A 13,742-nucleotide genomic window follows, 5' to 3' on the forward strand; every position below is an offset into this window, starting at 1 on the left:
CAAACGTCCTCAGTGTGTTTTTTTTATTTTTTCTTCTCATTTTGGAGGGGTGATTCACTAATGATCTTTGTCTTCAGGAGGGTATTTTCTACCGCTCATTAATCAGAAGGGAAATGGCTCTCTGTTAGTCATGGTCAACATTGTGTCTTGGCTATTTTTCACTCCATTTGCAGAGTCAGCAGCAGGATAACTCTTAAGAATACCAGCGGCTCGACTTCTCACCTCTGCTGTTTTCACTCACTCTCTTACATTTTACCACGTAAACTAATGGTTGACATCTTTTTTTATTCAATATGAACCATCAGAATAGCATGGTTCAGGATAGGTATGGTAGATTATGAAGTGAGTCCATTATAGGCCTTGGCGATATGGAGAAAATCAAATATCACGATAAATACCCCTATCGATACTGCAACGATATTGTAGTGTTGACTATTGGTGCTTTCACAAAATACTTACACAATGAGATTTTAGATAAATAATCATCAGTAATGTGGATATAATGACTAAGTGGGTAAAGGCAAATAATAGAACAGTTACAACAGTCTGGTAAGTTCAGAAAATGACATCACTTTACTGTAATGCAGCCTTTAAAACCAGGAACAGACAACAATTATGCCATATTACGATATCCAAAATCTAAGACGATATCTAGTCTCGATATCGATATAATATCGATATACTGCCCAACTCTAGTCCATTCATACATATTTTTTGAAAGATTTTACATTATTCCTGTCGTTTGTTTTGTCTTTTTGTATGTTTTCTATTTTGTCTTCATTTTTGTCGCTCAGAGCCATATGTTGCCAAAAAAAATCAAAAAAATCAATCAGTGGTTGGGCTCCAGTTTTAAATTGGTTTGACTTTCTGTAGGATTTTAGCGATGTGGCTCTGGGGATGACATTGGCTGAAATATCTCAATAACTATGTGGATTTCAAAACATTCTTTCGTTCAAGTTTCTCAAATGTTTGCTGCTTTTTTCAGTTTGATATTATTGTAAACTGAATAACTTTAGGTTTTGGACCATGGGCTCTGGGAAATTACGATAGGCATCTTTCAGTATCTGGCCTTTTGAATGATGAAACAAATATTTGATTAGTTGAGAAAACAATTGTCAGATTAAGTGATCATTTAATGATTTCAATTAATTTGTTAGTTGCAGCCCGAATTCTAAAGTTGGCTTTGCCAGCGTTAAAATGTTAGTCTTTTTTATGTTTTATTTTTTTAAGTAAATTTTTTTTGGTCTCCTTGCCGTGCAAGATAAAAAGTGGATTACCAAAGTCAGCAGGATTCATCCTCTTGGAAAACATAAATGTCTGTACCAAAATTCATGTCTATGCCTTTAAAGGTACAATATGTAACATTTCTGCTTTAAAATGTCTAAAAATGACCATACCTATGTTATATATTTTTATGAGTTGTGTTCTTACACTATCCCAAATGTTTCCACCAAATGTCAAACCCAGAGAAATCTGTTATTTTATTTTCAGACACGGCACGTTTCCTTTAGTCGCCCGTCAGTGGCGTCATATAACCTTTCACCCTCCAGTTACTCTAACTTCCGTCAGAACACTGGCACCAAGATGATACGTTCAGGAGTAATTGTAAATCATACAATGTCACAGAAAAAAAATACTTGTAACCGTAATACTGCTTTTTTTTTGCCATACAGCATCATTTTGTGATTAATAACACCCCAGTTTTTATCACAGTAATACAACAGAGACCTTATCTATTTTGAAAGTTCAATATCGATACCGGCTTGACGTTACTACAATGTGCTAACGTTGATGCTAAAGCTTTGTGGGTAACATTATGAGGTTACAACATCATTCAACACGCTAATAAAGTTATTTTTATATGACTGTTTCGACCACAGCTAACAGGACTGAGATAACCCACGAATAACATCACTAGTAACGTTAACGTTAGCTGTATAGATAGACGATTAATCTAATGCTAATTTAGCCAAAGTAGCACACCCCGGTCTGTCTGCCTCACTCCCCCGGCGCAGAGAGACTCAGTCGGGATGACAGCTGACAACAGCCCCGGGACATATAGCTAGCTAGTTACCGTTAGCCCCCAGTCAGCTATCAGCCAGCTACTTTCATTACAGCAACCCCCGGCCAGAACTTATCTCCAGTGCCTGGTGCTTACGACGCTAACGGCAGTTTAATTACATCCACATCCATAGCGGTAGCTATAGCTACATCTCTGTTGCGCTACCGGTGTAGCTATGTGCCGAATTTCCCCCCTTCGCGTTTAGCTGTCTTTACGGTTAGCTAAATTAACCCGACAAAAGGTGGGTTAAGCACCAAAACGAAAAGTTAAGATTACTGAAAAGTGAAGGGGAGATAATTCCGGGCAGCTGGGAGATGTTCTGCTGCTGCACAACAGGCATCGAACGTCCTGGTGATTTCCCCGACAATCCCCACTCACACCCGTCTCTTAGCCTCGTTTAGTAGTAGTAGTAGCTAGCTAGCATTACAACAAACCCCGTCCGCCCCGGTGTTGAAACCATCCAAAAGGTGACATTGATATGTGAAATATTTTGTGTTTTAGCTGCTGGCTACTGTTAGCTTGCTGGCTCACTAGCTAACTGGTCAGCTACAAATAAAAATCTAATCAAGAAAAACGTAATTATGTTGGGGAAACTGCAGCTATTTTATTACAATAACATGAATAAACGTTACTAAACGTAACGTGAATAAACTTGAATGGGTAAACTTGTCCGTGAACTGATGCATTCTAACCGGCAGAAAAGGTGTTTAACACTAAAAACTCCCATAATTCCACGCAACTTCCCAACGTCATCAAAAGTCCAGTTTTACCGTCCATTGTTTTGGTTGAGAGACCCCTAGCGGCAGAAAGTTACATTTTGTACGTTTAATAGTTTTAGAGATATTTAACCAATATCGCAAACGACAGATGTTAAAACCAACATGAATCATTCCTTCTGGCTTTAATGTCAAATGTGAATAAAGTTTTGGTTGTAAAATCATATTTGTATTGACCTTTATGTTTAGTGAGTGAGTTGTAGTTTGTTTTCTCTCTCTCAGTGAATCTGTCATGATGCAATAACACCCATTCATGTAAACTCCACTTTCCAAAGGTGACTTCATTACAGCAGGCGCAGTCAATCTGGCAGTTTTCTCTTTATGCAAAGTAGACGTAAAACTTTTGACCGAAAAAAAACTTTATGTAATCGCTTTAACCCCACTTTATTGGGAAATAAAACCCACAGTATTTACCTGCACTTTGTCACGTCCATTTGCAGTCTGGGTGTTGTGATCAGGCAGGAATGTGAGGCGTCTGTCAGCCTCCGCTCAGATTATGGCGACGGGCTGTAAATGATAATGGACAAAATACGCTACCGTTAAATGCTCCCTATTTGTTTAATATCAGCATTTGATAGGGCTGTGTGTTAACCCTATATGAGCTGTGAACAAAATCTCATAAACATAACTGCAGGAAGAGAAGCCAGCTGCTTACCTTGAATACCCCGAAACCCGGAGGAGCTTTCTGCTACAGGAAAAGTTTGTATTCAATATATGATCGTTGCTTTGTTAGAAAGACGGCTCACTCAGCAATTATACCAGTAGTCAGATGTGTACAAAATCCTCGTACTAATGTCTTTGAACTTAGATCATAAATATGTGCATTGCTCACTTGGTCCACTCTTTTTGCTGTTTACACAGTTTTGAAAAGAAACATCAGATATAATTGTGGGGTACCTGCAGCTCTATAAAAGTCTTAAGTATGATTTATGCTTCTGCGTTAAATCTACGTTGTGGCTACGTACGTGGAGATACGGACCCTACGCCGTAGCCTGACGTCCACCTCTCGGAAAACGTAACTACATATGTTGCTGCGACGCACATCGCTCGGCCGTGGCTTGGTAGCGTTGCGCTTCTCCCCCGACTTTTTTCCGGGTTCTTCATAAACATCATGAAATCAAGGAGAGGGTTAACTTTTCCTGCTACATTTCCCACTGTGGTCACAAAGCACAGGGGAGACACTTTGTTTCTCCCACTCTCCCTCCGAAGCTAATCCCCCGTCACTCTCTCACTCGCTCCACCACGTACTCCCCACGCACACATGCCAGCCCTGCTATTCTCTTAAAGAGATTGACGCTCTGCGTGGAGCCTTCGCAGAACCATAAATCACGCTTTATAAAGCACCAAATACTCATGGGCCATGGTGTCTTCTCCCTGTAGCTCGTGACTGTCGACAGTGTCCTCTAAGTCAGAAGTTAAATAAAATGCCTTGCTGTGTTTGCTTTACATATGTTTCTCTGTTTTACGGGGATAATTCTGTTGCCTGTGAGGAGGCTCTGCCTTGAAAGCTGAAGTCTGGGAACTAAAGTCTTTTGTGCGCAGATTACATGAAAGACTATAACCGTGATTGCCTGCAGCCTTGCTTTGAAAGATGGATAGTAATATGTATATCTGGCTATTGTTATGTATGTATTTGATAAATCCCACTGCCCAGAAATGAATATACTGTACACCCGCATACTATATAAGCACCACTACGCCTCTCAGTCAGGTTGACTGAGAGGTCAGTTTTTTCAATTTTACAGAGTCTCTGTAACGTGTCTGGATTGTTCAGGCCACAGACATTTTCTTCAAAGAGAGGAGCGCATGGCATGTGGCAGTCATTAGAGGATCTTTGATTCCTTCAGTTGACTCCTGGGGATTGGATAATCCTGTTTGTCGTACAAAATCAAAATCTGGACATTTTGTCCATAACAGGATAAGATCAATTACTTATGTTCTTTTGTTTCTTCAGTATTTCATTATAGTCTGAATGGAGGCAATTTTAGACTGAAGATGTTTTGATGTCCCAGTTTAGTTCTCTTGGTCAACGGAAGCCCGCTCTGGACTTTCTCTGTTGTACTTTTGAGATATCGAATGACGAATCACAATGGTTTTCTTCGGCATTTTTCCAAAGGGTGCAGGCGGTGATTGTAATTGTAAATGACACCACGTACTCAAATCTAAAGTCTCCTAAGTCGCCCAGTCCCCGTCTGTGTCCCTGACTTGTGTTCTTGGTTTGGGTAAAGGCGTAGTTCGGAATTAGGCACAGCCAACATCTGGCTTGGCTAGATTCTTGACCGTGTCATGTTTAGTATGTCCGATTAATTGTTGTTGTAGCCAGCAAGAACTCAGGTCACCGCCCCGGTAGTTTCATATTTGCTTTCCTCTTTATCTTTTTTTACGCTGATCCTGCTTTTGATTTCGATGATGGAAATTATAAGCTCATTTCAATCGATTTTACATTTAGCATTGAAATCGATTGACGCCTATCTATTTTTAGCTTGTCTCCCGTATTTAATACCAGTGAAAACGATACCAAAGACACATGCGCAATACTGACAGCAGAAGACCTCTCCAAGTTTGACTTGACTGGGAGAATTAAAAAATAAATGTGGCTCTTTTTAAGTTTGAATCAGGACGAGCGCAGTTAATTTTAAACAGCCAAGCCAATGAAATGTCTTTCAAGTAAATCAATTGAAGATCTCTATCAATTAATTTAATTGAAAAATGTTTCATTGGCCTGCCTGTTGAAAATGAATACTGTCTGTGTATGATGAAGCCAGAGATTAATGAAGACCATCTTCCTCTTCTCAGACTGAAGACAAACTCACCATGCAGATCAGATCCCCGCTGCTCGCTCCGATGCCACATTTCCACGGGCACGAAGACAGACACATATTAGTTTGGGCTGTGTCACACCTGCTTTTGCTTCCATTCCCTTCACTATTCCAGTGACAACAACAAAATTAATTTTAAAACTAAAATTGAATACATTACATCCATTACGTTCAGGGACTTTGACTCATAAAGAGCCTGAGGGAAACTTAGGAGGTGAACATCTAATTTAATTGCAATATTCACTTTCCATTTCATGGGAGTTTAGTTAATCAGATTTGAAAAAGAAACGTCTTCAGAATTGTTAAAATATCAAAAATCTGACTCCTATTTTCCACCGAGTGCACCTGCGCTGCATTCCGGAGGTGCCGTGACCCCCACAAGCAATCGCAGCCATTCAAGTCAATGCTTCCATTCACCCGGCGCGTCCCAGAAGCAATCGGGCCAGGTCTATTATCCAGCCAATTTACCAAAAGACACCTCCCAATATCGTATAATGTATGTCTCAATCCTCTTGGAGGTGGAAAAATATAAAAGACATCACAGATCTTTTTTTATAGGGACAACACCAGAAAAGAGAAAGCATGGAGTTTAATGGCAGGAGTGCTTGAAGTGGAAGGTAGATACTAGCTAATAAACACGCGATTGTTCTTTCGAGTACTTGTAGAGAAGATACAATCGAATCGGGCAGGCAAGACGCTCCTCTTCCGAGATGGTCCCGGTGTGGTGTGGCGCATGACGGAGGACGGAACAAAACTGTGGCGCAGCCCGAATGCAGCACAGACGTGCCTGGTGGAAGAATCCTTCACAATGTGGTCATGATTTCCAGATTTACCAACATGCATCTCTGTGAGATCTGTTTCAGTATTACAGCTAAATAACAGCTGGTCACTGCAGTTTTTAATCAAACACTGTTGGTTTCTTGGATACAGTAGTGAGTTAGCACGTCTTAGCTCGGATGGCTAACTTGGCTTGTTTACTTTATTACGTGAACGTCTTTGTCACTCTGACCATCTAGTCCAGGGGTACCCATTACGTCGATCGCAAAGGTAGTGTGGGTATATCGCATGGCATTAAAAACGTCTGATCTTTTGTGACACACGGGTCAGCACGCATGTGCATACAACAGCGGCAATTACTGCAACATTCCAGCAAGCTAACGAGTTGCCCAGTTAGCCTAACTTATTTCTACTAAACTTAAGAAAGGGTATAAAAATGAGATGGAAAAATGTAAGCCAAGATGAGATGGATCAAGTAAGAAGCCAAAAACCTACCACTTCCATACGGAATGGGAGGGGGACTTTTTTTTTCTTAATGTCCTATTCAAAGTGCGTTTGCCTCATCTGCAAATCTACCATTGCTATTCCGAAGAAGGGAAATGTGGAGCGCCATTTTCGGACTGTTAAAGTCTACGACACTGACTTTCCTCCCTTGTCAAATTTTTCTCAGAAAAACATAATCTTGCATGAACTGCCAGGCTGTAACCATGAAATCAAATAAAACATTTGAACTTGAGGCATTTTTATTGGGTCTCTGAAATGATGCAAAGTGCCTTTAAATTTATTTATATGATTTGTTCATTATGACAACCGTCACTGTTGTTTCAAACACACACAAATGAATCTCCTCAGCATTTTATCAGCCAAATGATAACCTCCGTTTCTGCTTTGTCATCATTTATCGTGTCAGATGGCCAGAGTGAGAACACAGAAAGTGTGTTTGAAGCAGACTGTTGCGATAGTAAATGATGCCTTGTTATCAGATGGGGAGGAGATCGTGGTTTTGCTTGAAAATAAATCTCAGTGTTGAGCTGAATTTCCTCTTCCAAATTTCCTCTGGAGATCGTCTGACTTTTCTTTGGACTAGCTGCAGCTGCTGATTCGGCTCATTTAGTGTTAACTTCATCAACGATTATCAGTCTTTTAAAGTGCAGAAACGCCTGGAGACATTTTCCTTGGATCGGGCTTAAGGCAGTTTTATTACACTGATAAATTAACTTTCAGCAGCCTCAACTCCCCAAATAAATAATACAGGATACATGCATATGGCAAAAACTATTTAATCTTCCCTGCAGAGCTCCAACTCATCATAATGTTGAAAAAAATAATGTGGATTTATTGGAAAGAATACACCCTGAAATAGTCATTAGATCAACTTTTTTGACATTAATGCAACTTTATTTTATTGAAGCAACAACTTTGATCTAACATTAAACCATTTTTGGTCATGAAAGCTTTAATTTTTAATAAGTGGATGACATAAAGTCTGATGCAGATTGTTCTTCAAGCTGTTAGATTGTTTCCCCGTCACGTCCTGCTGTTCACACTTTATTACAGATGTGTGTGTGTGTGTGTGTGTGTGTGTGTGTGTTCCAAATGATGAAGCACAATGATAACATCACATTTTTTATACTGTCACAGTACTCAAATAATACAAATATTTGAAGTTATTATAGGTATCATTGTGTAAATTGTTTGAAATACCACCTAAATTATTATCAGAACTTCCTGAATCTTTTAAGCTACCTTAAATCTTACAGAACAAACTGTGTACAATATTCAATATACATTTTAATTCTGTTTAACATGAAAGTACAATCCTGTCCAGTATGTATGTTATTTTTAGTTGTATTCTATTTTACTTAATCAATTGTGTGTCTCTCTCTCTCTATCTCTCTCTCTCTCTCTCTCTCTCTCTCTATATATATATATATATATATATAGTACAGGCCAAAAGTTTGGACACACCTTCTCATTCAATGCGTTTCCTTTTTATTTTCATGACTATTTACATTGTAGATTCTCACTGAAGGCATCAAAACTATGAATGAACACATATGGAATTATGTACTTAACAAAAAAGTGTGAAATAACTGAAAACATGTCTTATATTTTAGATTCCTCAAAGTAGCCACCCTTTGCTTTTGTTGATAACTCTGCAAACCCTTGGTGTTCTCTCAATGAGCTTCATGAGGTAGTCACCTGAAATGGTTTTAGCTTCACAGGTGTGCTTTGTCAGGGTTAATTAGTGGAAGTTTTTCTCTTATTAATAAAAAAGCAAAGGGTGGCTACTTTGAAGAATCTAAAATATAAGACATGTTTTCAGTTATTTCACACTTTTTTGTTAAGTACATAATTCCATATGTGTTCATTCATAGTTTTGATGCCTTCAGTGAGAATCTACAATGTAAATAGTCATGAAAATAAAAAGGAAACACATTGAATGAGAAGGTGTGTCCAAACTTTTGGCCTGTACTGTACTTGGAATATCTTTGAATATTAAAATAACTAGCTCAGGGCACCTATTGGGGCAGACTACAGTGGTCTACAGTAGGGCTGCACTATATTATATATATATATATATATATATATATATATATATATTATATATTTTTATATATATATATATATATTATATATTATTTAATTTTTTAATTAAAGTTATCGCGATTTCAACTGGCGCAACAAACACATCGTCCAAAGGCTGCAACATACGGTGAAAGCCACTACGATTTTTCGTATTGGTTAGCGGTGCCTTTTATGATCAATTTAATTTTGTTCAATAACAGAAAGTTGAAAAGGATTTCCTTTTGTTTGTTTTAAATTCAACAAGCAAATCAAATGATAAAAAAAGTAAGCTTTACCAGACCGAGACAGGCCAAGTACAGGTTCAGAACCCAGAGCAGAGCATGTCACTGGGCTTTTTCTCTGAGGGAAGGGCCTCCATCCTGGAGTGGAAACATGGAAAGGCAGAAATAGTGCAGTCGGGAAATTTTTCAAAAATATTCCAAGTACAGTACAGGCCAAAAGTTTGGACACACCTTCTCATTCAATGTGTTTCTTTATTTTCATGACTATTTACATTGTAGATTCTCACTGAAGGCATCAAAACTATGAATGAACACATATGGAATTATGTACTTAACAAAAAAGTGTGAAATAACTGAAAACATGTCTTATATTCTAAATTCTTCAAAGTAGCCACATTTTGCTTTTTTATTAATAAGAGAAAAACTTCCACTAATTAACCCTGACAAAGCACACCTGTGAAGGTAAAACCATTTCAGGTGACTACCTCATGAAGCTCATTGAGAGAACACCAAGGGTTTGCAGAGTTATCAAAAAAAGCAAAGGGTGGCTACTTTGAAGAATCTAAAATATAAGACATGTTTTCAGTTATTTCACACTTTTTTGTTAAGTACATAATTCCATATGTGTTCATTCATAGTTTTGATGCCTTCAGTGAGAATCTACAATGTAAATAGTCATGAAAATAAAAAGGAAACGCATTGAATGAGAAGGTGTGTCCAAACTTTTGGCCTGTACTCTATGTATGTATATGTATATGTATATATATATATATATATATATATATATATATATATATATATATATATATATATATATATATATATGTATGTATGTATGTATATATATATATATATATATATATATATATCATATGGGCGTGCGGTCTACCAACTGAGCTAACTGGGCGCCCAATATTGTTCTTTTAATAAATAAGATGCTCTGAATAGATTTGCCTGCTTCCAGCGTCACTAGTTCATGAGTCTTTAAAGAGGCGTTCAACATGAATGAGGGAAACTTGAACAGAAGTTAATAGTGCTGTTATTCTAACAGTTTGAATAAAGAGAAAACCTGCACTTAACCTGTTCACGGGCATTTTGTATTCATAGTTAGTCCAATATCGTGATGTACAGTATCCTTATAGGAGTGTCTAGCAATATATTGATTATTTCCATTAATCCATAATTTGTATTTTTCATCTTCCAGCCATCGTTCATTGAAACGACAAGCTCCCGGCACACGTGCAGTAGTGGTTTCATGGGGGGCGGTCACACATGCACAAGCGAGCAGGTTTCATTTTAGGCTCTCCAACATTTTATTTCTCCATTTAATAAACTATTCAGTCAGATAGGTATTTGTTGTGAAAGAAATACAGTTACAATTTCAAGCATTTTATCCAAAAGTTAAGCACTTTTCAGAGAGAGAGAGAGAGAGAGACCCTAACACCAGATACTGACTGGTTTTTGGACCCCCTTCAATACAGTAAAACTGCACATTTCAGAGTGGCCTTTTATTTTGTCCAGCCTAAGGCATGCCTGTGTAATAATCCTGCTGTCTAATCAGCATCTTGATATGCCACACCTGTGCAGCAAAGGAGAAGTGCTCACTAACACAGATTTAGAATATGTGAGAGAAATAAGCCTTTTGTGTATGTAGAAAAAGTCTTCGATCTTTGAGTTCAGCTCATGAAAAATGGGGATAAAAACAAAAGTGTTGCGTTTATAATTTTGTTCAGTATACCTGTTGTTTTTAAATGATAAATAATTCAACTTTAAAATGGCATTGCGAACTTCCTTTCAAAAAGTTTTTTGTTATTGTTTTGGTATTATTGTTTAGTCTTTAAAAATGTCAGAAATGAGTGAAAAATGGCCATTAAAACTTCTTTGACGTCTTTAAATTGCCTTTTTTGTCCGACTGACAATCTAAAACTCAGATGTTTATGTTACAATCATCACATAAACGGGAAAAGTAGCACATCTTTAAATTTGGAGCCGATGTTGTGTTTGACGAGTGGTGTGAATGTGACACTTCCAGGGAAACGGTGACGGCAGCGCTAGTTCACTTTATGGAACGGTTTCTTTCTTCTTTTTGATGAGTTTTCATGATATTCATGACATCTCCCAATAAATGCTGAGTCAGCTTCAGCACGTCTGAGAGCTGTGGGTTGCAGCAACGCCACAGACTCCTCCAAGCGTCTCCTCACTGTATGAAGTCATGTGTTTGTCTGTCAGTGTTTGGATGAAAAAGACGTACGTTTTCTCTCCATTTTTCTGATGAGTAATGAGCATCGCGGCCACGTTGTGTATGTTTAGTCGGGTTCAGATAATGACACCGCGCTGACCTGCATCTCACAACGTGTCCTTTTTCCAAGAAGAAACCTTTGTGACTAATTTGTGACTCACTGTAAAACACAGGGTCAGTTAGAGGAAAGCCACGAGGTAATGAAGTGTAAGTGAAACGTAACAATAACATGCAGACATGAGTGGCCTCAGTAAAACCAGCGCTGACATTGAGCATGTTAACCCTTGTGTTGTCTTCCCGTCGACCATGCAAGGTTTTGTTTTTCCGGGTCACAATTTTAGATCAAAACATTTTGTTGTTCTTTTTCGCCACTTGTCGCCACTTTCTTTCCAAGTTTTGTCACTTTGTCCGACGCTTTTTGCTGATTTTCTTTTCGTCACTTTTGTAGTAACATTTTACAATTTTTCCTGGCAATTTTTTCCATGTTTTTTTGAAGCTTTTTCCAACATTCTTGTCACTTTTTTTTAACGTTTTTTTTCAAATGCTATAACGTTGAATGAAACACCCTAACCCAATTTGTTTTACTTGTGAAGAGTAATGTTTGTACGGAACCATTCATGTTATTTTCTTTGACAATTTGGTTGACAGAAACCCAAATGTTCTGATATAGAAACTTTTTGTAATTGCATCAAATTTGACACGACAACAGGAGGGATAAAAGTAGATTTTTTGCCGATGGTTACTGTTTAACGTTACACAACGCAGCGTTTTTTTTTTTTCCTCTGGACGTGCACAAGTAGGTGGGGCTAGAGAGAAAAAACATACTGTGGGAATCATTTCATTTTGATAACCGAAATCAAAAGCTTATTTAAAATAGTGTCACCCCACATTTCTAGATAAAATAACGAAATGTGCATGTCTGTTTATCACTGATCCTGTAAATTAAGTCCTTTAATCACATTTATGTGATAATCCTGTTGTAAAGCAGTCTTGCTAATTGTAGGGCTGGATTGGACTATTCGGATATTTGTTCGTTGGGTAGGTATTAGATTTTCAATTATGGGATTCCGATATTCGTTTGTATTGTTTTCTTTTTCCGAATGACACTTACTAAAAGAAGCGTTCTGTCGTTAACGTTTGACATGACATGTTCATGACAGTGTCATGTCACTATTATGTAGATACCTTCAGGTAAAGTGTAACCTCGTTTTTTGTTTTTTTATCGCCATCGCAATATCAACTGCCGCGATAAACACATCGCAAAAGACACTGCGAGATTTTTTGCGTTAGATGAAAGAAAAAATCAATAGAAAACTGCACTTTAAAATGTAACTGTCATTCTTTTTAAGTGCTGCCTTTTATATTCTAATCAATGTTCATTTTATTCAATAAAAGAATGTTGGAAATGATTTTCTTTCATGTGTTTTAAAGTTCAACAAGCAACGTGTTGTACACAGTTTTTAGCAGAATACTGAAAGCAGCAGAAATGTAGGACTTTATTTTTATCGCAAGTAATATTGTTATCGTGATATTCAACAACGTTATCGCGTGTTTGCTTATTTTCCTCCTATTGTGCAGCCCTAGTCTGAACAGTGGCGGCTAGTGGGACACCTCGAACTGAGCAAACCCACGCTGTTGCCAGACTTTCCATGAGGTCATCTCTGGCCACTGAACGAGTTTATAGTTCTGCTAAGAGCCTCAAAGCTGAGCTGGAGGATGAGTTTTTACTGCACTTAACAGCGACATATAAACACTGGCCTGCTCTCAACGGTTAACTCGCAGTAAGGTGTCATTAAGCGAATCTGGATTGTATAAAAATGTTACTTCATGTGTTCCAGATAATTTGGGCTCCTTCTGTGCAGCTGAACACAAAGAAACTCAGTGTTGTGCCCCATCGATCAAAGAGTGCCTCGCTGACAAATGAGGCGGCGCCACTCCAAAGAATTTCATTATTTTCACCAAATGTGTGAAGGAGGCACGCAAGCGGCGATCCTGCAGCTCCAAACCCTTCTGTCCTGCAGACGCTGAGCAGCAAACGCTCAACAAAATTGTCATTAACTCTGCAGCACGCCGGCGCTTTATGGCGTCTTTCAGCTTGTAGGTTTAGCTCAGCCTGTTTCCAGCCAGGCTGTTCTCATAAACCATTCAGACACATAGCTACAAAAGTAATGCACTGTAATTTGTGTGTATTTCACATATTTATTACTGCATGCACCACATTGACTGCCGCTGTATTAGAGCAAGAAGATCCATGCGGGG

This window comes from Perca flavescens, chromosome 18 (assembly GCF_004354835.1).
Source record: "Perca flavescens isolate YP-PL-M2 chromosome 18, PFLA_1.0, whole genome shotgun sequence".
Classification (NCBI taxonomy): domain Eukaryota; kingdom Metazoa; phylum Chordata; class Actinopteri; order Perciformes; family Percidae; genus Perca; species Perca flavescens.